The sequence below is a fragment of the Dermacentor andersoni genome, chromosome 10 (assembly GCF_023375885.2).
Source record: "Dermacentor andersoni chromosome 10, qqDerAnde1_hic_scaffold, whole genome shotgun sequence".
Taxonomy (NCBI): Eukaryota; Metazoa; Arthropoda; class Arachnida; order Ixodida; family Ixodidae; genus Dermacentor; species Dermacentor andersoni.
Genome location: NC_092823.1, coordinates 16,129,433 through 16,154,859, shown reverse-complemented (window position 1 = coordinate 16,154,859; position 25,427 = coordinate 16,129,433). Strand labels below are relative to the sequence as shown.

The following is a 25,427-nucleotide window of genomic DNA, read 5'->3' as shown; positions in this document are numbered from 1 at the left end:
TACGGGAAAAGGTAACGCAGCCAATGCACCAGATGCAAAAAGTAACCCCGCGCACTTTGTCTATATTTCGGGAACAAATAGAAAATGCCTGTTGGGAAGATGTATATAAATTCAACGAAGCAAATGGGGCCTCTGAAAAATTTCTTGATATTGTCAAATCGATATATGAATCTAGCTTTCCCTCAGTGCGCGTTAAGTCAAGCAAAAAAATTCCGAAACCATGGATTAACTTTGAGCTTCTCAGACGTATCGCGCATAATCATGTTCTCTACGGCAAGTTTATTTCAACTACAGATATCGAATTATTCCGCCAATTTAAAGTGTAATGTAATCGCCTAGATATAGATATAAAAAAAGCTAGGCGAGAATATTTTGCAAATTTCTTTGCAACTGCTTCTGGATGCTCTGTGATTATGTGGAAAAGGCTCAGCTCTGTATTAAGGCATCATCCGCTCATCGGTAAAGTTCTTAAATGAGATAATAATGGCATACAATTATCTGGGAAGCGGCTCGCAAATACATTTAATACACATTTCGCAAGTGCAGGTAATGCGCCCATGCTACCAAATGATCTTAGTAATATTCCGGTTAATAGCAACACTATTTTCCTTAAACCTGTGGATGAAAACGAAGTAAGCCAAATAATTAAAATTCCAAAGACCAGCAGTGCGAAAGATATTGACGGGTCACAGAAAAAACCTTTAAAATACGTTGTAGATATTGTGGCTCGATGCATTGCATATATTTTCAACCTTTGCCTCAGTCAAGCTATTTTTCCCAGTAAAATGCAAGAAGCTCGCATTAGTATCCTATATAAAAAAAGGTGACAATAATGACATGAGCAACTATCGTCCAATATCAATCCTCCTTATGTTCTCGAAGGTACCTGAAAAAATAATTTTAATCGGCTTATGTGTTTTTAGCAAGAACATAAACTTCTAAATGAATGCCGATTTGGCTTTCGCAAAGGCCTCAGCACGCAGTGTGCCTTACTTGCTCAGAAGCAGTTAAATTCAAGGGAAATTGATGAGCGAAAGCTGGTTCTGGGGTTGTTTGTAGATATTGAAAAAAGGCATTTGATTGTGTCAATTATTCACTTCTTATTAGGAAACTCAGACGTTATGGCGGCCGCGGGAAGGCTGCATCCCTCATCACATGTTATCCAGAACACCGCACGCAGAGGGTCGGTATTAACGATGAACTCTCTAGTCCACTGGCCGTTTCTTGTGGCGCGCCACAAGGCAGTATCTTGGGCCCTTTCCCCTTTAACTTATATATTAATGATATCATTAGTATCAGTATCAAGGCAAACTATATAATTTACGCCGATGATACTAGCATATTCCTGATAAGAGAGTCGGCGGATGAATTAGTTGAGGAAGCAAACCTAATCCTTCAAAAATTACATAAATAGACACGTAAAAATAGTCTTAGAATAAACACAAACAAAATAAAAGCAATAGTTTTCTGAAGCAAAAATAAAAACGTAATAATTAATACGCCTATATTGCTAAATTTAATGACTATCGAAATAGTTCCGTGCTTTAAAACTTTAGGCGTTATTTTCCAAGATAACTTATCATGGGATATGCACGTAAATTCCTTGGCGACAAAATTATCTCAAACAATCGGGCTTGTTTACCGTAACCGTCATATACTGCCAACAAAAATAATGATGCTGATTTTGAACACACTGTTTCGTTCTAGTCTAAACTACTGTCAGTTTGTGATACTACCACACAAGGAAATTTGAAAAAACTTTATGTACTGCAAAAAGAAAAAAATGCGTACGAGTCGTAGAATATGTTCCAAAATATGTTCATACGCGTAAATTTTTTATAAAATACAATATAATGCCAATTGCCAGTATGTACGATTATCGACTTGTAGAGCATACAAGCAAGAAATAAAAGATGGAGCCAGCTTTCTAAGAACAATAGCGGATTGAAAAATCAACATTACAACATATACGACAAGGACGAGAGAGTTTTGGAAAGTAGAAACCGCTAGAACGACATACGGACAACAAACTCTTCGTAACCACCTGCCAAGGCTACTGAATAAATTACAGAACCAAACAATGGATTGCAAAATACCCCTTTTAAAACTCTATTCTTATCTATGCCTGCACTAGATTGTTTCCCTGGTTTTCGCAAATCTGTTGCAAAATTTTCCTATCAAAACAAACTAGTCCCATTGTATAGCTTAAATGATTGGTTTTTCGTTTGTTTAATTTGCAGGAGAAATGCTATTGTTACGGCTTGTGTTTTGATTATATCTTTGTTGCACTCGTGTTTCTTGAACAGTTGCGATAGCGTTGTGCCTATCATTGTTTTTTATCCCTACCGGTTGCAGATGTTCTTTACTGTGCCCTGTTGTTAGAGCACATCATTTCTTTCTTCATTTGTTTCGCATGGTTCGCGATGCTCAATTTTGTGTATATGGCATTTCTAAACAATAATGTATGCCTTTGTGTTTGCTAACGCCGCGCGAACGCCAATGCGGGGGCCTGCGGCTTCGTCAAGCTGTCTATATGGCAGGTTTTTCTGCGTACCCCTCGAGTCATGTACGGATGCAAATAAACGTCATTGTCATTGTCATGTGGAGTGCTTGACGCCTGCTTCACCTCTGCTGCAGGTCTGCCCGGCATTGCACTATCTTCGGTATCGGCCCACGTATGAGGAGTGCTTAACGCCTGCTTCACCTCCGCCGCGGGTCAATCAATTAATCAATCAGTCAATCAATGAATCAATCAAAAAATTTTGTTCCATCCACAAATCTGTTCTTTTGTGGAACGAGGGCATCGCAAAAAGGTGGATCTATCAACTCGAGAAGCTTCGAGCCCCCGTTTAGCTGGCATACAGTGACAGCTTGGAAATACAAAAATGTGTGTACGCGTTGAACAAAAATAATTCCCTAACGCATTCATGATAATAAATTCATCGATGCTTTATAAAATTGTAACAATTGATACAACTGTAACACTTGTAATTGCCGGGTGGTCGTCCCGGTATTGCACTGTCTTCGGCATTTGCCCATGTATGGGGAGTGCTTAACGCCTGCATCACCTACGCCGCGGGTCGGCCCGGTATTGCACTCTATTTGGAATCGGCACACGTATGGGGAATGCTTAACGCCTGCGTCATGTTTGCAGCGGGTCAGTCCGGCATTGCACTATATTTGGCATCGGCCCACGTACAAGGAATGCTTAACGCCTGCGCCATCTCCGCCGCGGGTTGGGCGGATATTGCACTATATTTGGTATTGGCCCACGTATGGGGAGTGCTTAACACCTGCTTAACCTCCGCCGCGGGTCGGGCCGGTATTGCACTATACTTGGGTACGGCACACGTATGGGGAATGCTTAACGCCTGCTTCATCTCCGCGGCGGGTCGGTCCGGCATCGCACTATATTTGGAATCGGCCCACGTACAAGGAGTGCTTAACGCCTGCGTCATCTCCGCCGCAGGTCAGGCCGGTATTGCAATATATTTGTGATCGCCCCAAGTATGGGGAATGCTTAACACCTTCTCCTCCTCCGCCGCAGGTCGGGTTGGTATTGCACTATATTTGGGATCGGCACACGTATGGGGAATGCTTAACGCCTGCGTCATGTTTGCAGCGGGTCAGTCCGGCATTGCACTATATTTGGCATCGGCCCACGTACAAGGAATGCTTAACGCCTGCGCCATCTCCGCCGCGGGTTGGGCGGATATTGCACTATATTTGGTATTGGCCCACGTATGGGGAGTGCTTAACACCTGCTTAACCTCCGCCGCGGGTCGGGCCGGTATTGCACTATACTTGGGTACGGCACACGTATGGGGAATGCTTAACGCCTGCTTCATCTCCGCGGCGGGTCGGTCCGGCATCGCACTATATTTGGAATCGGCCCACGTACAAGGAGTGCTTAACGCCTGCGTCATCTCCGCCGCAGGTCAGGCCGGTATTGCAATATATTTGTGATCGCCCCAAGTATGGGGAATGCTTAACACCTTCTCCTCCTCCGCCGCAGGTCGGGTTGGTATTGCACTATATTTGGGATCGGCACACGTATGGGGAATGCTTAACGCCTGCGTCATGTTTGCAGCGGGTCAGTCCGGCATTGCACTATATTTGGCATCGGCCCACGTACAAGGAATGCTTAACGCCTGCGCCATCTCCGCCGCGGGTTGGGCGGATATTGCACTATATTTGGTATTGGCCCACGTATGGGGAGTGCTTAACACCTGCTTAACCTCCGCCGCGGGTCGGGCCGGTATTGCACTATACTTGGGTACGGCACACGTATGGGGAATGCTTAACGCCTGCTTCATCTCCGCGGCGGGTCGGTCCGGCATCGCACTATATTTGGAATCGGCCCACGTACAAGGAGTGCTTAACGCCTGCGTCATCTCCGCCGCAGGTCAGGCCGGTATTGCAATATATTTGTGATCGCCCCAAGTATGGGGAATGCTTAACACCTTCTCCTCCTCCGCCGCAGGTCGGGTTGGTATTGCACTCTATTTGGAATCGGCACACGTATGGGGAATGCTTAACGCCTGCGTCATGTTTGCAGCGGGTCAGTCCGGCATTGCACTATATTTGGCATCGGCCCACGTACAAGGAATGCTTAACGCCTGCGCCATCTCCGCCGCGGGTTGGGCGGATATTGCACTATATTTGGTATTGGCCCACGTATGGGGAGTGCTTAACACCTGCTTAACCTCCGCCGCGGGTCGGGCCGGTATTGCACTATACTTGGGTACGGCACACGTATGGGGAATGCTTAACGCCTGCTTCATCTCCGCGGCGGGTCGGTCCGGCATCGCACTATATTTGGAATCGGCCCACGTACAAGGAGTGCTTAACGCCTGCGTCATCTCCGCCGCAGGTCAGGCCGGTATTGCAATATATTTGTGATCGCCCCAAGTATGGGGAATGCTTAACACCTTCTCCTCCTCCGCCGCAGGTCGGGTTGGTATTGCACTATATTTGGGATCGGCACACGTATGGGGAATGCTTAACGCCTGCTTCATCTCTGTGGCGGGTCGGTCCGGCATTGCACTATACTTGAAATAGGCCCACGTACAAGGAGTGCTTAACGCCTGCGTCATCTCTGCCGCTGGTTGGGGGGATATTGCACTATATCTGGCATTCAGAATCAGAATCGGGTTTTATTGAGATCATTAGAATGATTACAAGTTGTTAATATTCAGGAGGAGGTCCCGGAGTCAAAGACTGCAATGGGACCTCCTTTACAAAGTAAACGTAATAAAACAAAAGTACAGCAGTTTTCAACAAATTGTTAACATAGAAAAATTACAGGTTTTAGTATGAGTACCATGGTTGAAGAATTACATATGCATAAATGTCATGAAAAAGAGCACTCTAACACAATCTCGTTGACAACTGATAAAGTAACTGCGTAGATGACGTTACGAACACAGTAGAATTAGTTAACTCGAATGTATATGTGAGGCAGAAACAGAAACGTAACTGTATGGCATTGAAAATGATATGAAGGCCCATGTATGGGGAATACTTAACACGTGCTTCACCTCCGCCGCGGGTCGGGCCGCTATTGCACTATGTTTGGGATCCGCCCGCGTGTGGGGAGTGTTTGACGTCTACCTCATCTCCCCCGCGGGTTGTACGGGTATTGCACTATATTTGGTATCGGCCCACGTATGGGGAGTGCTTAACGCCTGCGTCACCCCCGCCGCAGGTTGGGACGGTATTGCGCTGTCTTTTAGATCGGCCCACGTAAGGGGAGTGCTTAACACCTGCTTCACCTCCGCCGCGGGTCGCGCCGGTATTGCACTATATTTGGTATCGATCCAAGTATGGGAAGTGCTTAACGCCTGCTTCACCTCCGCCGCGGGTCGCGCCGGTATTGCACTATATTTGGTATCGATCCAAGTATGGGAAGTGCTTAACGCCTGCTTCACCTCTGTTGCGGCTCGGGCTGGTATTGCACTGTGTTTGGACTCGGCCCAAGTATGGGAAGTGCTTAACGCCTGCTTCACCTCCGCCGCGGGTCAATCAATCAATCAATCAATCAATCAATCAATCAATCAATCAATCAATCAATCAATCAATCAAAAAACTTTATTTTATCCACAAATCTGTTCTTTTGTGGAAGACGAGGGCGCGAAAGAAGTGGATCTATCCACTTAAAAAGCTTCGAGCCCCCGTTTACAAACATGTGTGTACACGTTGAACAAAGATAATTCCCTGAGCCATTCATGGCAATGAACTCATCGATGCTTTATACAATCGTAAGACTTTATACAACAGTAACACTTGTAATTGCAGGGCGGTCGGCCCTGCATTGCACTGCCTTCTGGATTTGACCACGTATGGGGAGTGCTTAACGCCTGCTTGATCCCTATTGCGGGTCGGCCCGGCATTGCACTTGCCTTCGTGATTGACCCAAGTATGGGGAGTTTTTTTTTTTGGTGACAACTCGAAAATTTTATTGGAGTGTAGAGGTATACAGCTTCACTGTAAAAACCCAGCGAAAACCAAGATGCAGGACCAGAACGAGGCACGCCCACACACAGTCGCCTGACTTATTAGAAGTGATTGATTGAAACATCCAGGTACAGTTAAAGATCACTTTTTCTGCGCAAGCTCACATACAAAAGAAAGAGACCAATCAGACACATCGAAGATGTCAAACAAACCCCGATAAAACCGCAACCGCCGAAAACTGCCACGTTTGACTTTGCCGCAACGGCAGGCATGCTTGCTTTTTGCTTACGCAAATTGTAGTACATGCAGAAAACAGCCAGAAAAAAAAAATTAAATTATGGGGTTTTACGTGCCAAAACCACTTTCTGATTATGAGGCACGCCGTAGTGGAGGACTCCGGAAATTTCAGCCACCTGGGGTGCTTTAACGTGCACCTAAATCTAAGTACACGGGTGTTTTCGCATTTAGCCCCATTGAAATGCGGCCGCCGTGGCCGGGATTCGATCCCGTGACCTCGTGCTCAGCAGCCTAACACCATAGTCACTGAGCCACCACGGCGGGTAACAGCCAGAAAGAAGATTGACAATGCTAACGCTTCATTGATTTAAACAAAAAAGAAGCTTTGTGAGGCTAATTTTAATCGTGAACATATGACGTGATCACTGCTGTAGTTTATTATGCAAGCATTTGCTTTTGTTTTACTGTAACACACATTTTGGACTGAATTTCACGGTTATGATGAGACAGTGGATGTGAAATAATGCAATAAAAGTAAATGAGAAGTAAAATGTTATCACGAAATTGCGAGATTCTTAGCTACCACTATCACGGCTTTGTAAATTAGAAGTAAAAAGCTATCACGAAATTGCGAGATTCTTAGCTAGCACTATCACTGCTTTGCAATTCAGGCGTAACGACGGTATTTTCCTACGAGAAAGATGAGGAGCGACGGCAAGGCCTATTGATTTTGTCCTTCTTGTTCCTGTAGCAGCCTACCTGGCAAGGGTTCCGAACGCGTCACCCACGTCGCGGGGCCGCGTCCCGCGCGTGAACTGGGCCAGTCGCTGACTCTGGTAGACCCTGGACGCCTCGTGCCACATGTGGATCGGGCCACCGGTCGCTGTCAGCATGTTCCCTGCGCACTTGTCTCGTTTCAAGGACCACTGCGGGTAGAAGCGGGCCAGCCGGAGGCGCCTGAGTACAAAGCGCGCCACGCGGTGCGTCGCGCTGTCCATCCAAACGTAGCGGCGGGAGCTGCGAAAGAACAAGCTCTCCAGCTCAGACAACCAGGCGCGGCTAGTGAGATCACTGCCGCTGGCGATCGTGAGCCTGGCGTGAGCCTTGACCACGCATACCGGGAGCACCGAGGCGACCATGCGCAAGCAGAGGACCCACTTTGGTGTCGGGGACAGGACGCGGCCCGTGGACTCGATGCTGTGAAGCCGGAGCAAGTTCGTGCTGTCGGGTAGGAAAGGCGCTATGTGGACCACTAGGCGGAATCCCAAGTAGTTTATGATTGCTCGAGGCCCGATCTCGCGGAACAAAGCGTTTATCTCGTGCTCGAAGTATACGGGATTCCTGTACTGCACCGTCGTGTTGCTCGCCAGGATACCTTCGAAGACAACGGTGAGGAAGGTGCGAATGCCCTGGGGCAGGCTTTCCAGGGGAGCGAGTCTTACCTCCAGTCCGGGAAAGACGGGCCTCCGTTTAGCGATGCTCTTAAAGACGGCCATGACGTCAGACATGAGCTCGTAGATCATGCCCGAATTCTGCACAAGCTGCGCCGATTCGGTGATGGCGCCTCTGAACATGGAGATAATGGCGTTCTGCTGGTCGTCGCCTCGAAAGAACAGCGGCTGGGGTAGCTCGAGTTCAAGGACATGTTTTCCGAAGGTCTTGTCAAGCGCCGCTTGAACGCCGAGGAGAGCCCCGATGCCTAAATCTCGCGTGAGCCTTGCAGCGACGGACCATACGTCGAACTCGCTCACAGATGCTGTGCTGTCGACTGGCCAGTGCCCCTGAGGTGGCCACGTAGCGAATATATGCCTGAGCTCAGTGGTACTTGCTTCACTATGTGGAGAAATGCAGGCATCGTAAAGTCGCTTCGCTTCGGTCACATCATCGTGCGAGGAGTCTAGTATGTATTCGAGCACCTTGGTGTGCATGGCGTCTTGTAGCATGGTGTCCACCGATATTGCCACTCCGATGCCCATCGCTGGATTGTGCATCATGCGTTCCCAATGACGACAAACGTACTGGTAAAAATTGTCGCACGGTGACACGTCGCGGCTAAAGAGCCCGGCAACATGTTCGCCTTCTTTGATGCAGAAGTCGGTCGAGCAGATGTACACTTGAGACCGGGGTACCACCGAAGGGCCCTTTGTTCCTGGATAGTGAGGAGGCCAGGTCGGAAAGGTGGGGTTCGGCCAGCCCGGTCTCTTCGGCCCATACTTGGGATGCGTGAGGAAGGCGATTACACAAATCCACACAATACACAGAATGCCAATTACGACGACCAGGTTGCTTTCCGGATACATTACGGTCGTTTGCTTCTCGAGTTCCTTTAGTATCGCATCCATGTCCTGTTTGCTCTCGGTGTCAGGTTCTTCAGCTGGGGGAGGGAGGCCTTGCTTCTGCGGCTCGTCTTCCGCCTCCGAAAGTTGCTCTTCGTTGATGCTAGACACCTCAGCGGAGGCGGCATTTGGGCCCAGGGCAATTGCGTTAGATGCCATAGAAGTCTTAGACCCCGCAAGTGACTTGGACTCGCCTTGAATGCGCCCTGCTGCAGATGGCGTAGTTTCCGCGAACGGTGATCCCTGAGCGGAGGCGAATGGCTCATTTTGCATCGCCTCGGCGTGCTCTGCTGCCATCGCAGCACTTCCCTTTTTGGATTCACCAGACTCCGATGTCGTCTTTGATTCTGTTTCCACTTTAGGCTTATCAATGCGCGTCGTTTCGCCCTCCGCTTTGTTTGTCCATTCTGTCTTCTCATCTAAGCGTGCGGCGGTACTGTCAATGGATTTGCGTTCCTGTTGTGTCTTAGCCTTACCTGACTTCTCTGCTGCTGCAGCCTCTTTTGCTGTCGAAAAGCGGCGAGTGCTGGCTGTACTTGCCTTTCTGTCTTTCTGCGTCAAGAGCTCGTACATGCTCGGTAAAAGGCCGCGGGGTACTGACTGTCGTCTGGAACTTCGTCGTGACTCAAGCTTCTCGGTTGAACCTTCAGTTGTAGCGTGGGGCGCAGCCGACTCAGCCCTGGACCTTGTCTCACTGCGTTCTTCAGGAGCATCGGTCATTTCCAAGGGCTTCGTTCCAGCCTTCAATATGCCCTGAGGGAGCGCTTGAGCTTGTAGGCTTTCTTGGCGTCTAGTACAACTGATCTTTCGCTGCGCAGTGAGCGACACTGGGCCCTCCATTTCTGCGGATGTGAGGGCGGACTCTGGGCTTTTAGCGTCCACTTTTGCTGTAGCGGCGGATACTTTTCTTGAGGAGCCTTTTGAGAAAACGTCGCTTTGTATGGAAATTGTGCTCGTGTCTGAGCGAAGAGGAGACGATAACTCGGTTGCTGCTTTAGCTTTCGGCGCTTTTATGGCGTCGCGACTAGTTTTTGGCACGGCCGCCTTCTGCTGCAAAAGCAGTGTTGCTGCCTTCGACTTGCCTGGAAGTCTCCGTCCAGAGGCGGTCGATATCCCGGAAGCCTGTGCTTGAGGCACAAGAGGGGAGGTCAACTCGGAGAAAGGTTCCAGAGCGACCGTCGTCTTTGTTTCAGAAGAGACCACGGGTGGCGCCATTGAGGACGCCTTCTGTGACGCTGTCGATGAGACTTTCGTCATGATCCCCTTCTGTGCCTTGGAGTGTGTGGAGGTTCTAGAAACGGACCTGGATATCTTCTTTTCATTGGCAAACGACTTTGTCCTGTGCTTCTGCTTCCTGTCGCTGACCGCAATGGAGGTCCGGCTGAGGCGCTTGTCCGCCGTCTTCTTGGAGGACCACGTGAAGGTCTCGTAGCCGGCATTCACTTGGTTCGTCGACCACGTCATGTCCAAAAAGTAAGTGCCGGACCCTCCTTCCTGGCCCGCGGCATCTGGACATGCCGAGGTGCTTTGAATCCATTGCGGTGCCTGCGTGACGAGTGTAATGTCAGTTTAGCCTCCAAATGGTGTTGAAACAATCGCTGTCGTTTCCTGCATGGTTACTCATGGTGCCTGTTTAGCGTAACTTGTGTTAACTGGGAATGTCGTATCGTAGGCATTTGACACGAATTTCCGACCATATAAATTTCTACCCAATAAATCAGTAATTTTGCAAGCGGGAAGTTAGCTAACGATAGCAGTTCGGTAATAATTACAGCGCACTACTGGTATGCGTAAAACAATGCCAAACGCGCAAACAATCCTGACACTTGTTCACAATAGCTCGCACTTCGGACGCGTATTTTCTCGACACAGAAGACACGCCCACAAAATTTTCTTTTGGCTTTCCTGACACTTAATATCGATTAAACCGTAGCTACAGATGCGTAGACCACTCGGTCTGAAAAATGTAAAGTGCATGTGAATAATAGCGTCAGGGGACATGTTTGACTGTGCTCTGCAATTCTTGCGGGTGCCACCATAACTTTCGCATATAGGGATTCTTGGCAAAGCAGAGTTAGTAAAAAGCGTTAACTTACCGAAGGCAACGTGTCTATTGCAAAACGTAGCATTGTGTGAGTGAGAATACTCGGTTCTTGCTGGGCAGTGAAGCGAGAAACTTGAATCCCCTCAAATGGAGGTTGTGTTGTCATTCAATTAATAGCTTGCACTGATAGGTTCTTCAGTCTATTGACATCGAATGCGGGCCATTTTCCCATGAAAGGAAATCTTGGAAAATAATTTCGGCGTATGTTCTTTGGCATTCTTTAGTTATTAGTGAAAACGCCATCTACTTTACAGCGACGTTTATGTGCACACCCGAATCAAAAACAGTCGCACTTTGGTCCGACGGGCGAAGCATCGATTTCGATAGCCATTAGAGAACTATACGAAATAAGCATATCGGTTTTATCGGTCTTATAAACTTGTCAACATTCGCTTGCTAACTAAATTAACAAGCATGGGGTCACGCTCGCACAGGCAAACACGAGCACATCTCATTTTAGGACAGCGGACACTCGCGTTCATTGACGTTCGCGCTGCCGCTCGCTTGAATGGGAAACAAGCGGCGAGAAGGCAGCGCACACGAAGCTGTCGGGCGCGTCTCGACTGTGCGCGGCGCAGATCGCTTCCAAGACGGGGCACGCAGCCGCGCCGTACGTAGCCGCTGCCGGAGTGGAAGTCTCGGCGCGCCACCTTTGCACACGCGAAATCGAGCCAGCATCTTCGGCTCATCTTCGCACGCTTTCGCTCGCACTCGCAGCATACGGCCCAAAGTCTTATCGCACTTGGACTTTATGCGGAACATCACGGCGACGGCGACGGTGGAAATGCGCCTGGAGTGTCCACACAATTGCTGTCGCAATAAGAACGCAGCCATCAAGATTGCTTGATATTGTTACGAAAGCATGAAAGAAGAAGATCGGAGACGGTGGTTGCTGCGTGTTATTGTTGGTCAGTCATCTTACCTCTTCTGATTCATCCTGTACATATATTGTAAATATAGTTTTTATATACTCGCAACATCCCCGTAGCAATATACATACACACATACATATTTGAGCAGCTCACAACTTCTTACACATTTCGTGTCCGCATAAGCGCAAGTCGCTTGTGGGTGGGTGATGGCAAACAGGAGGTGTTAGCTCGCTGCTGACAAGACAAATTACAACATACATCATACATATAGCAACCAGCTTCAAAAGAGCACTATGCATAAACATTTTACTGCGTTATTAATGAATAAAGAAAACAACCAGTTTAAATGTTCGCTAGAATGCTGTCCGTTATTTCTTCGGGAGACTGTTAATACATTTGAAATATACATACATAACACGAACACAATCTTTTCATTGTTTACAAAAGAAGAGTGAAAGTAATGATAGCAACAGTTTATGAAAGAAAGAAAACTACAATAACTCACAAGTATTTTAACGAGAAATCAACCATGCTTTAATTTGTTGTTTGGCTTCCTTTTCGGAAGGTTCAATTATTTCTTTGGGCAAATGGTTATATAATACGAAGACCATTTTGACCATAGTTCGTATTATACGCGGTAACGTAAAAAGCTATGTTTTTCTTAGCGTTTTAGGTTTACTCTGTATTATTTTATGATGATTTGAGGAAATATTGGGAAGGAGTATCGCTCGTGAGAACTACGTGGTCTGCTGAAATAGTGCAGATTGATTTTTACTTTCCTTGCGAGCCCTCCCTGACTCTCCTGACCGTGGCTGCTGATATCTTGTCTAAGAGCTCTCACAAAAAGAAAGAAAATATCGGGTAGGTTATAGCAGGTATGCAGCCGAATGAAACATCTCGTGCGTGATGCAGATTTTGTATGACCACTAGCGCTCAACAAGTGACGCAACCAAATGCACAAGTTTAAGCAAATGCACAAATTCACGCATTAGTAAGAATAGAACTTTATGTTACAGCTGGTGGACGTCTTACGGTTTAATTTTGCAACCGCGCTCGCTCCCTCTTCGTAGTGGGCCCGCTTGTTTGACAGAGGGTATTTGGGCATCGACGTTACCGCTGCAGCGCTCGAGGCTGCCTTGAGTCGCTCGTCCGCCGTACTTGTAGCTGATGGGGGCGCCTGCGGTTTCCTGCGCTTGTCTTCTGTCTGGAGACTTCCGCCGTGGTCAAACAGGCTGTCTCGCTGCCTTGGCGCCTTTTGTGGGCCGTAATCTAGAACGCAGTGTGGCATAGCCGAGCAAGCTAGAAATTTAATCTGCTACAAGTCGCACACTTGCAGCCCTTATAAATCCTGATGAGCAGGAGTATGTGTTTCGTCAGCTATATACCTACGGTGGCATAGTGAGCGTTCTCAAAGACGACCATTCTAGCTTGGGCAAACGTACTGCTGTGCTGGGCCTCTCTGAACGCCGCGCGTGTGGTTATATCTGGCTCCGATTTAGTCACGCGTGGCGCAACGTATGCATGATCGCCAATGGCTTCTTTTCTGTACGAAACATTACCACCGCCAAGCGCATCTGTTCACTCATTAGAAGGCGCGCCTGCCTAACTTAGGTCAGTGTAATCTTGCGACTGGCCCCACCTTGGATGAAGGTGGTAGGCGCGAGCTAGCTTCTCTCTGTCTTGCTGCACGAGTATCTTTACTCCATGCATTTCCCAACCACGTGTGTCGAACACGAGACCGCCATACCCAAGCAAGCGCGAAATTTCTCCAGAAAATTGCACACTTGTAGGCGGCATGACTCCTGCAGAGGACTGGTTTGAGTTTGACGGATTACACCTAGTTTGACTAACGAGCTCTCTGTAAGACGACCTCTCAGATCGGCAAATGTACTTCCAAACTGTGCCTCTCTGAACGCCGAGCGGGAGGCTAAATGTAGCTCCGATTGCGCCATACTTGGCGCACATGTGCATGGTCGATATTGGCGTCTGTCCTCCCCACCAAAGTCGTCAAAGTACGGCGCGTTGGTAGCAAGGATAGAAGCGCTAATGCTACAACGTGTTTTCGTTACACGTGGATATTTAGGAAACGACCCCTCTGTCTGATTTTAAACAAGTTTCATGTCGAAAAATTCAAGTAAGTGCTCAATGCTGATACGCAACCAGGGTACCCCACCGTCTACCGTGCCAATGTCGACTAGCTGTTTGAGATGATCGCCGGTTGTGTTGCATTGCGTAGCACTAGGGCCCATGGGCACGCGCCAGTTTCGTTTGGACGTAGCATTGGAACCGTGTTTGCATGGAAGCATACCGCATTTATCGTATCGCATACTCTTAAACTAATATGCCACCGTTTGCATGAATGCGCATTTTCCTTTCTAGCAAACTAACGCCATGACTTCTTATTTTTATATTTTAAGGCAAAGAGCAAAAGGGAAGCTATTTTTAGCTTGCCTAGATGTCGCCTTGTCAGTGAACCTTCATCAGAATAAATATTTTAAAATATTTCGTTATGTGGAAGATATTTTGTTTTGCATTCAGTGTTCTCCGGCTGACCTTGAGACTGAGGTTGCCATGGTAGTGCCAATAGTCAAAAAATGCCTTGCGCCCCTTGACGTTACTTACGAGCTCCCACACGAACACACGATCCGGTTTTTGGAGCTTGTTCCGACATTCACATGTGTTGGTACTATGAACCTCGTGCTAACAAATCCCCTTTTCCGTTTCATTCTGCATATTCTAAGTTGGTCAAGAGAGGCATTGCTAACCTTTGCCTAAATAATGCTTTGAAAAAGTCGTGCCACCATGGTGTTTCGTCTAGCTTTGCCTCTCAGTGCGAACGGCTTTCGCAGGCTGGTTATCCCGTGTCCCTACAAGTGTCAGTAGCAGAACGGATTCTAAGAGAGTTTAGAAAAGACAACCAGCACGAAAATAATCCTGCAACTATTCGGGGTTGGACTAGCACCATTCCTTATATTCACACGGTCTCAAATAATCTTAAGAAAATCGCCAAGCGAGCGAATACTCCTGTAGTGTTCTCTGCCCCTAACAAGCTTATGAAGATTTGAGAGCTCACTAATCCGAATAAGGAGGCTCCTCCTAGTTGTGATAAGAATCACAAAAAGTAGTTCGGTAATTGCACACATTGTTGTTTATTGTTTTCCACTCAAGTGTGGAAAACGTTACGTTGGTCAAACTGGCCGATGTCTGAATGACAGGTCGCGCGGACATGGTTACAGTGCTAAGAATTGTATTACAGCTGGGGGGTTTCTTGCGCAGCACTGCGAAACGTGTGGTTGTGAACCTAGCTGTCTTAGAGTAATGCGTCATTCTAGGTCGTAGTCGTAATCAGCTCACAAGAGAAATCATCGAAGCAAAAGCTATCATAGGTCTGGGCCATGCATGTGTAAGCTCACCTTCATTATTATTATCAAGCAATGAATTGGCAAATCTCCGACTGCAGCCACAGGCTGTCTGAATTTGTTTTCACATGGTTACTATCGGTTTTGTTGCTTTATTTGTGTAATCTCGCGATGTCACATGGTTCGCTGTGTGTATAAGTAGCCTTCTGTGTCACGAAATAAACTACCAGTTGGAAGTTAGCGCGCACTCTGTTCTCCGTTCCCTTTCTTTACCCCTTCCACCTTCCTTTTGCTCTTTCTGAGCTGCGCTACAAGCCTAAAAAAAAGTCATGACATACCAACTCGTCCAAACTGCCACGCTTTTGAAACGAATACCAGCTATTGTCATATTTGAAAGTTAGCGCTCTCACTTCCGATAAGCTTGCTTTCGCGGCCTCGTTGAGAAATGCGGTGAAAGTACCTGCAGGATGTACTCTACATTCCGTCAGGTTCTCCATCATTTGTACGCTTAGACAAATTTACGCGACGTTTATTTTACGGAAGCATAGTGTATTGTATCGGGATATAAACATTTCCCAGCGTGTCTGCAGCTGTTGCCATCTGCAGTGGTAGCCGAGCCTGGTCGTCTCGATACCTTTCTCATCAAAGTGGACTTGACTACGTTAATACTGCGAATGATGTAACTTACCGACGTTAATTTCATTACGGGGAAATAAAGACGCCGTTTCAACGCGCGTATTGCACTCGGGAGCGAAAAATAAATCGCGAGCGCCCGCGTTGTTTTGATATCGTGCATTGTGGCAGTGGCCGCCGTCGGTTGGTTGGTCGGTTGTCATCCAGCAGCGAATACTTGCCGATAATCCCTGACCCCTTCACATGTGCCCCTGAAATGCGCATTTTCCATATAAAACTACCCCTGTTTGGTGCGTTCCTAGCGGATGGCCTTGCCTACGTGAGATGTGATAAGCTTGAAAGTAGACACGATTCGTTTTTGCAAAGCGCAGTGTCGGATCACGGGTCCAGTGTCGCGAGCTGGATGCTGGGGCGCTGGCCGGGCCCGGCGAATGGCATGTGCTGGCTACTGGTGTGAAAAGGAGCTCTCGCGCGTAAAATACGCCGTACCTGGCCACCGCATGCGTTTCTTTTAATGCAGAAAGGAACAGAGAGTGTTTTAAAAAGTAAAATAACAAAAATGTGAAAAAATAAAAATAAAACGGCAAGCCCAGTACTTTATCACTAGGCCACGGCAGCAGTGGGAAAGCTGTGAATAAACTGCCTTATCAAGACCGAGGCGCAGTTTTCTTTTCGCAAACGCGTCTCGCATAGGCACTATAGATGCGCAATCGCCCTACAACTAAATATTACGCCTGTATCAGAAAGAAAAACTTGTCCGTATTGAATAGAACGGTTTGATGTGCCTCGAAACTGATTTTATTGAACGATTGGTGTTTAACATTGAAAAAGGACATTAATAAAACACTGACCCGGGACGCTGTATGGGCTGTTACTGACGATCTTGATTGCCGTTTCTTGTTCTTCGCGCAAGAAATATGCGACGGTTTCTTAGTTCAGTGATGCGTCTCAATCGACACGTCTGTCTAGTCACATATCTTCGCCGGAGAAGCAGCGTAAGCTAGTGCCGGCAGCTTTCGGCAACAGCACCTATGTTTATAACGCGTCACATCGGCGCTCATCGCTTCTTGTGGCGACACTGTAGACACGAAAAAATGGTTTATATAAGAACACCGATGCGACAGCTGAGATGTAGAGTGATTTATCCTTGTTAAATTCATTGATTCCTGAGCCCAGACGTGCAGATAGCGTGTAGACTGATTCAGCGGCCACGCTAGGCCTCAACATCTTGAAGGGGCAGCGCAATATGACGAAGACAGAAGGCAGGAACACACAGGACAGTGCTGAGCGCTATCCTCAGCGCTTTCCTGTGTGTTCCTGCCTTCTGTCTTCGTCATATGGCGCTGCCCCTTCAAGATGTTCAACCAGTGCCCAACTCGACCAAATGTCGATCCTTCTACGCCAGGCGTATGTTTCCGTGGAAGCGAACGATCTTGGTGCGCGCCACAGGCGATTACTAAAATGTGTGTATTCGCGCCTTAGAGCCATTTATCTATTACATTTTAGTACACTAAGGAAAGTAGAGGCACTCGAATAGCCTCATCTTTGTTATCGGTGCGATAACATCAATCAGCGGCAGACTTAGGCCAGTCCGTTCGAACGCGTCTGAATGACTTCTGCGTTTCGCGTCGACAGCGACAGCTCGCAGTCATCGGTGGCGTACGAACTACTAAAAAACGAGGCGTCATCTGCGTTTAGTTATTTATTTATTTAATTCTTCAAAAGAACCTTACAGGTCCTATCACAGGGCATAAAGCAAGGGGGGCATTTCAAACGGTAAAGACATAAGAAGTACAAATTTCCAACAGGAACAGTGCTACAAAAAGATTTCCGTATTATGCAATATTCAAGGCACAGGGAATACAAAGCAATATCTGAAGGCACGCGTACACTTGTTACCATTAACAGAGCAAAAGAAATACTGTTTATGAGAATAGTATAGAACATTGCGAAAATTCTCGATAAATTACATTAGACTGGGCATGCAATATCCAAGGCACAGGGAATACAAAGCAATATCTGAAGGCACGCGTACACTTGTTACCATTACCAGAGCAAAAGAAGTACTGTTTATGAGAATAGTGTAGAGCATTGCGAAAATTCTCGATAAAATACATTAGACCGGGCATTTGTGAACGGTATTAAATGTGTAATGCGTAACTGACAGCGGAACGTGTCGGGGTTAGATATGAAGGCTATGTTATCAGGGTGGCCATTCCATAGACGAATGGCGCGAGGTAGTGGAGATGAATTAAATGCATTTGTTTTACCGTTATGCCTATAAAAGTGAACTGATTATGTAATCTGCGTGAAAAAAGCGGGGTGGTTGTAGTTGCAGCGGGCTTCGTTTATTAGTGTAAATATATTTGTGGAATAAGCACAGGAGAGCGATGTTCCGGCAGCTATCTAATGGCGGCAGTAGAAGGTATAGTTTATTTGAGTAATGCTTGATTTTATACCGTAGTTACGTGATATAAACCGGGCTGCTCTATTTTGTGTCCTTTCTGTCATATTTATTACATAATTTTGATGAGGGGAGCAAATTGTGGAGGCGGATTCCAACTGTGGCAGAATGAATGTTTGAAACGCGAGTTTTCTAATGTTTGCCGGGGCATTTCGCAGGATGCGGCGTAGATAGCCAAGAGAACGTGATGCTTTGGCGCATGTAGAAATGATCTGTGGGACCCATGAAAGATCCTCTGTAAGAACACCAAGGTACTAGTATGATGAAGTGTAGGAAAGCATAGTGTTATTAATGTGATAAAACAATTTAGAATTTACACATTTTGGGCTGAAGCACATTATCTCGCACTTTGTAAAGCTTAAGACGATGAGCAAAACGTGAACAAGGTGAATGCAGGAGCCAACGTTTCGACAAGTGGACTTGTCTTCTTCAAGGCGACATAAGCTTTCCTCGCCACAGTATATATAGGTGGGGCCCCTCCAAAGGGGAGAGTGCGTGAGGCGGGAGGACGCGGAAACGAGGGAAAATGTGTTAGCGTGTCGAATTTGTAATTGTAAGAGTTTGTAAAGTTTAGTGTCATGAGCCATTTGTTACACCACTTAGCGATAAGGTTAAGGTCTGCTTGAAGCGCCTAGTGATCGTCAGTCATGTGAATAGGACGGTAGATTATGCAGTCATAGGCAAAAAGGCGCATGCAGGAAGTATACTGGTTTCGTCAAGAATGTCCGCCCAGTTAAAAGGGAAATGCGAAGAACGAAAGTGATTTTACGTAAGACGTATGCATCAATAGGGCGTGGACCATGAAAGGAGCGTAATCACGCACCTTTATTCCAAGCTGCGACACGAAATAGACTTTTATGGCCGGAGGATACAGTGTTATTTAGGCGTGATATCAGTACCTAGCGATGAAAATTCAGCAACGCCTATACGCCTTGCGTATACTGGAACCAGTGCGGCACAAACGCAACCAGTGCAGTTTCCAGTGTGAACCAGCGAACAACAGTGAGAACCAGCGCGTGTACAGCACAAAACAAATGCAACGCAACGTCATAGCACTGAAACCTGCGCCTCATCCAGTGTGACCCAGGGCTTATCCAGCGTTATATGGTGACAGCCAGCGAGCGCTGGCGTCCCCAGCACGATCCACTTTCAAAAATGGCACAAGTTTCACACTGGAAGGGACTGGAAGACGCTGGTTCTTGCAATGGGGATACGTTTCTGTCACATTCGTGTAAACGCAGTTGGGAATGGGCAAATTTAGTGTTTCATCAACCCTCTACACGAAAGCTTGGCTTTATATAGATTATAATATATGCATTGGATCTGCCTGACTTTTAGGGAAGCCCTCTGTGCCATTTGCTTCGACTTTTCCATGGCTGCTGCTGTTGCTGTTTAGCACGCCGACCACGGGGCGGTTGAGAACGAGTGTAATTTACTCGGCAGGGGCGCCGCAGAGGAGTGTATCTTCAAGGACATCTCCCTCGGCGTCGCCACTATGCCCTCCGGAGCCTCGCAATTGTTGCGAAGGGGCCGTCTGGTACATTAGCCGCCATCCTCCTCGGCCTCTTTTGGTACATGGCGTGCTCCGGCGTGTGTGTCTCGTGCCTCGTCCTGCGCGATTGGAAGAAAAGGGGAAGCAGAATAAAAGAGAACTTTTTCTGCTCCTGCTATCGGTGCGAACGCTTCTGAGGTCTTTCGCTCGCCGGCTCACTCATTGATGTAGTGGACGTAACATCGGTCTCTATACGTAGTGACCCGGACGTGATTGTGCGGCGAGCACGGCGTCATGGACGAGGTCATGAGCGAGAGACCAACGACTAGCGCAGAGGGCCTCGCCACGGTGCAGGTTTACCTACCGTTCTTCTGGCCACAAAATCCTGCATCCTGGTTTACTCAGATGAAGCCGTCTTCAACCTTCGGCGCATTACCTAGCAGCGCATGAGGTTCTTCCACGCTGTCTTGGCATTCCCTACACAGGTGGTCAAGGAGTTTCAAGACGTTGTGGACGCACCCCATGACACTACCCCGTATGACCACTTCAAAGCGACAGTGCTGCAACGGAAGTTCGTGTCTGTGCGCAGACGCCTCCAGCAACTTCGTAAAGAAGAGGAGCTCGGCTACCGTCAACGGTCAGAACTTCTGCGTCGTAAGCGGAGGCTCCTCAGTTACTGTAAGGCTGGACGCAAACAGCCCGCTGCTGCGTGAACTGTTCCTTCAGCGCCTGCTACAGAATCTCGTTGTCACCTTAGCCACTGAACAAGAAAACACGTGCTTAGACAATCTCGTAGCTTTGTCCGACCGCATCGCTGATTATTCTGCAAGAGGTACTGTGGCAACGACGACGGCTCCGCTGTCGCACCTCAAAGATTGGCAGTCTCGTCTTGAATGCCGAACTTGCTGATACCATTATTGCACTACGATCGTCGCCCCATCGTCATCAGTGCGACCGAGATTACCGCCCCAGATTCCCTTCTCGGTCCAGCTCCCGTTCTTGCCCTCGTCACGGCGAATATTGCTGGTATCACAATACATTAGGTGCCAGCGCACGTCAGCGCCGTTCCACTTGCAGCTGGCAGGGAACATTCCACGGAGTCAGTGATGGCCGCCGGTGACTCTTGCCCTACGAGAAGCCGCCTGTTACACGCCACTGACAGGGTTGCCGTACAACAATTTCTCGTGGACATAGGTGCCGAGCTCAGCGTCGTTCCTGCCCCATGACTACACAGGCAGCTTGCCAAAAAAAAAAAGTGCCCCTTCAAGCAGCCAACAGCTCTTCCATCCACATATCTGGCCAGCGCTCTCTTGGGTCTCCGGCGCACCTTCCGATGGGTGTTCGTTGTTGCAGACCGCCGCATGGCCATATTTGGTGTGGATTTTCTAACATACTGCGCCCTTAAGTGCGGCCCACACAGAACGAATTTCCGGCGCCCAAGCGGCGAACTTCGTCCGACGGCGGCCGCTCGACGCCCGGTGTCAAAAATGTGGACGCGCACCACCGATTTGGAGGGGGGGATGTTTTCGCCCGCCGCCGGAAGCGTTCAGCGCGCGGCGACATGCCCGAGCCAATCAAGAGCCAGCACTTCCGGCCGCTGCATCATGAAATTGATGGCGGCGGTGTACACACGATCATTGCTTCTGTGCTCCAGCACGTTATTTTTTAACGCGACACCGTTAAGGAGCTCGTGTCGCAGAAAAGCCGGTGTCGTTGTTATCGGCGTCAGCGCCGTTGGCCGTGAGCGATAAATACCAGAAGGCACTTCATAAATAAAAAACATCTCGCAAGATGGGCTGGCGGGAATCGAACCAGGGTCTCCGGAGTGTGAAACGGAGACGCTACCACTCGGCCACGAGTTTTTTTTTTCTTTATTACCGACATGGCAACATAAAAAACAAGACATTTTAACAGTACACAACAGTCGCGACAAAATCTCTGCCGTTGGTTGGCGGTCACAGGACTAAAAACGCTTGAAGTTCGCTAGCTCAGTCATCACACTGAGCCATGTTGGTTTTTCTTTTTGAAAATTGTACAATTCCTTAATATGACAAATGCTTTCAATAAAGTATTCTCTAACAGGCCGGGCGTTTATTTCGGCATGTCTCACGGCCATTCTAGTTTTCCATAGACTATGCAAGGACACCAGCATGAACATGTCATAGGGTACTTTGTCTTCATTTAGAGTAGGCAGGAAACGAATCCCATATGGCGTAATCGGCAAGTCCTTCTTTAGCGTTCTCTGTAAGATGTCCCAATGGAACACAGCATCCCAGCTGTCAAGAAAAATGTGTTCTACTGTTTCGGGTTTCCGGCATAGTAAACAGTTGACGCTCCAAGGCACGGAAAGTCCTTTTTCATCTAGCCACGGTTTCACAGGTAAAGTATTGGTGTGGAGCTGGAAAAAGAAGGACTTTACCGACGGGCGTACTGGCATTCGTTTTACTCTTTTTAGTACGTCCTTTTCAGGTCCAATGCAGAACATCGAGCGATACAATGGCACCGGTGACATTGTGTCTACCAGGTCCTTATATAAGCGCTTTCGTGGTACCCTACTTAAGTATTCCATGGAAAACCGAACCTTTAAGAGCTGAAAAGCCAAGACTACCTCTTTTAAGAAACCACGCGCTCTGCCTTGACTGCACCGATGTGACGATACAATAAACTCAGGTATAGCCTCGCTCAGCCTTGTTTGAAACATAGTTAATAAAAATGGGTCATTTTGGTCCCGTAAGTAAACAAACCTCGACACAATCTGCCTAATGAACAAATGTGCCAGACCTAATCCTCCATTTTGGTGCGCTCCCAGCTTGAACCCCATACAAACACCGCGAGTACTCTGTGTAAACGTTGTATGTTAGCCCTTGACATGCACAACGCTTGGAGCACGTAAAAAATTTTGGCAACGGCAAACAGGTTGCACACTGTCGCACGCGCAAACATAGAGAAATTGCGGCCTCCCCATTTAAGTGTACATTCACGAACCCTTTCAGTTTCGGCATTCCAGTAATCAACGGCGTCACGGTAGTGCTCAAGCGGCACCCCTAGGTACTTTGCCGGCGTGACTGTCCAGCGGATATTTGCAAACCTACTCGGATGGTCTTCCCAGTTGCCGATCCATACCCCTAGGGATTTATCAAAGTTGATAGCACTGCCTGTCATTCTGCAGTATGATAGAGCCTCTGCGACCGCGATTTCGATGCTTTCTTTATCCCGACAAAACAACGCGATGTCATCCGCGTATGCCAGGACTTTCACTTCCGCGGACTGCACTCTGAAACCCGATATTCTATTGTCATTCTTGATTTTTCTACAAAGCGGCTCTAGGTAAATTGCGAATAAAAGAGGCGACAAACCACACCCCTGGCGCACAGATGACCGGACGCTAAAGCTTTTGGTAACCTCCTTGTTTATAATGAGGCTGGCGGCACAGTCTTGATAGCACATCTTTACCCCATCTAAGATCAAATCCCCTACCTTTATGTGTTCTAGAATACTGAAAAGAATTTTATGGGCCACGCGGTCGAAAGCCTTCTGCATATCTAACTGTAACATGGCACAGTGTTCACCTAGGTCGTTACAGTACTCTAAAATGCTTCTGGCAATATGAATGTTTGTGTAGATGGACCTTCCTTTAATGCCGCATGTTTGATGCGACCCTACTATGCTGGTCACCACTCCCTGTAATCGCTTTCCGAGCACTCTTGTAAATATCTTATAGTCTACATTCATTAGTGATATCGGCCGATAACCGTCGACAGCTAACAATTTTTCTGGGTCCTCTGATTTAGGTATCAGAACTACGTGCGATGTCCGAAAAGATGGAGGAACCTGTTTTTGCACATAGGCCTCCTTAAACAACCGTAACAGGATCTCACTGACATCACTTTTGAAGGCTTTATAAAAGGCCGCTCCGAGTCCACCAGGTCCCGGGGACTTGCCTACAACTAAATCATCTATGGCTCCTTCCACTTCGGTGATGCTCAGAGGCCACTCCAGGCGCTTTTGAATGTCTTCCTCTAATTGCGGCATGTTTGACAAAAAGTCCGTCTTGAATTGTTCTGTGACGTCTTTAACAATCCCGAATAATTTGCTATAGTGATCAAGAAACGCCTCTTCAATTTTTTGAGGTTGGCGCGTGATCTCGTTCTCGTATTGAATCATCCTGATTTCATTTCGCCTCGCGTATGCCTTTTCGTCAGATAAGGCTCGTTTGGTCGGTGTCTCACCTAGCCAAACCCTTTCAGCTCGTGCCCTTATAACCGCTCCTTTGAACTTCTCTTCTTCGATAAGCTCGAGCTGGCTTTTCAGTTCTTTTATTTCTTTTGTTCGGCTCCCAGGTCGCTCGCTTTCCACGGTGTACAAAAAATCAAGCTCACGTTGCATTTCAGTTTCTTTTTTCCTTTTATTAAATTTCTCTTTAGTGGCTTCTTCTATAGCACTGATCTTGACTCCTTGGTTAAAGTTCTCCCATAATTCTAGCACGTTGCCATCTTCGGCCTCGATCAAATTATCTAACTTTTCTTTCACGCTTTCACAAAAGTATTCGTTCATTAACAGCCCATCGTTAAACTTCCACAACTTCCAGTTAAATTTCGATTTTCTTTCTTTGGTACCTACACTAAAGGTTACAAGGCTGTGATCGCTGAACGACACATGTTTCACACTATAGCTGCCGCACATCGGAACAAGCTCCAGTGCGACATACCCTCTATCTAGCCTTGCGTGACTTTGCCCTTGAAAATGCGTGAATGCAGGCGTGCCGGTAGTACACAGGAAATGGCCGACGTCGTCCAGATTAGATTCTTGCACTAGTGTGTTTAAAAGTAAAGCACTTTTGTCACGCACTGGAAGGTTTTTCACTCGATCGGCCGCGAAACATACACAATTAAAATCTCCTAGCAATACGACTTTCCTGTCACACTGTAAATGCTGATTTACTCTCTCAAAGAAAGGCACACGCTCATTTTCAATGTTGGGGGCGTAGACACATATCACGCGCCAACCTGCGCCCAAAAAAGAAAAATCCACAAAAACCAGTCTTCCACTTTTACAAGAAAAGACCCCTTCTTCTCTAATTCCCAGGTTGTTTCTAATGAAGATAGCGCACCCCGCGGACGTCCCGACAGCATGTGATACACAAACATTGTATCTATTGCGAAACTGCAGCACCATGCGATCCGTCTGTTCCTCACTTTCTATCTTTGTCTCCTGCACCGCTGCTATATCAACATCTGTTTCTAAGAAAAGCCTGCTAAGCTGGTATTGCCGCTTTCTGGCACAAAGACCGCGGACATTTATAGTAGCAAAACGAAGTGCAGTGTTTTGAGCCATTCTTATGTTTTATGAAGAACAAACGAACCGCATGGTACCCACCTCATGCGTCTGGGGCCAAAGCTGCCTTCGCTTTTTGCACAAACCTTCCGTAGCTGGCATGGCAGCTTTAGGAAGGCACAGTTGATGTCCCTGTCATG

The 25,427-nt window shown here is 47.5% G+C and overlaps 1 pseudogene; it reads right to left on the bottom strand.

The window, feature by feature from the left end:
* Positions 1 to 21,801: 21,801 nt before the first annotated feature.
* Positions 21,802 to 23,366, bottom strand: LOC140213650 (uncharacterized; annotated as a pseudogene).
* Between the last annotated feature and the right edge of the window lie 2,061 nt (positions 23,367 to 25,427).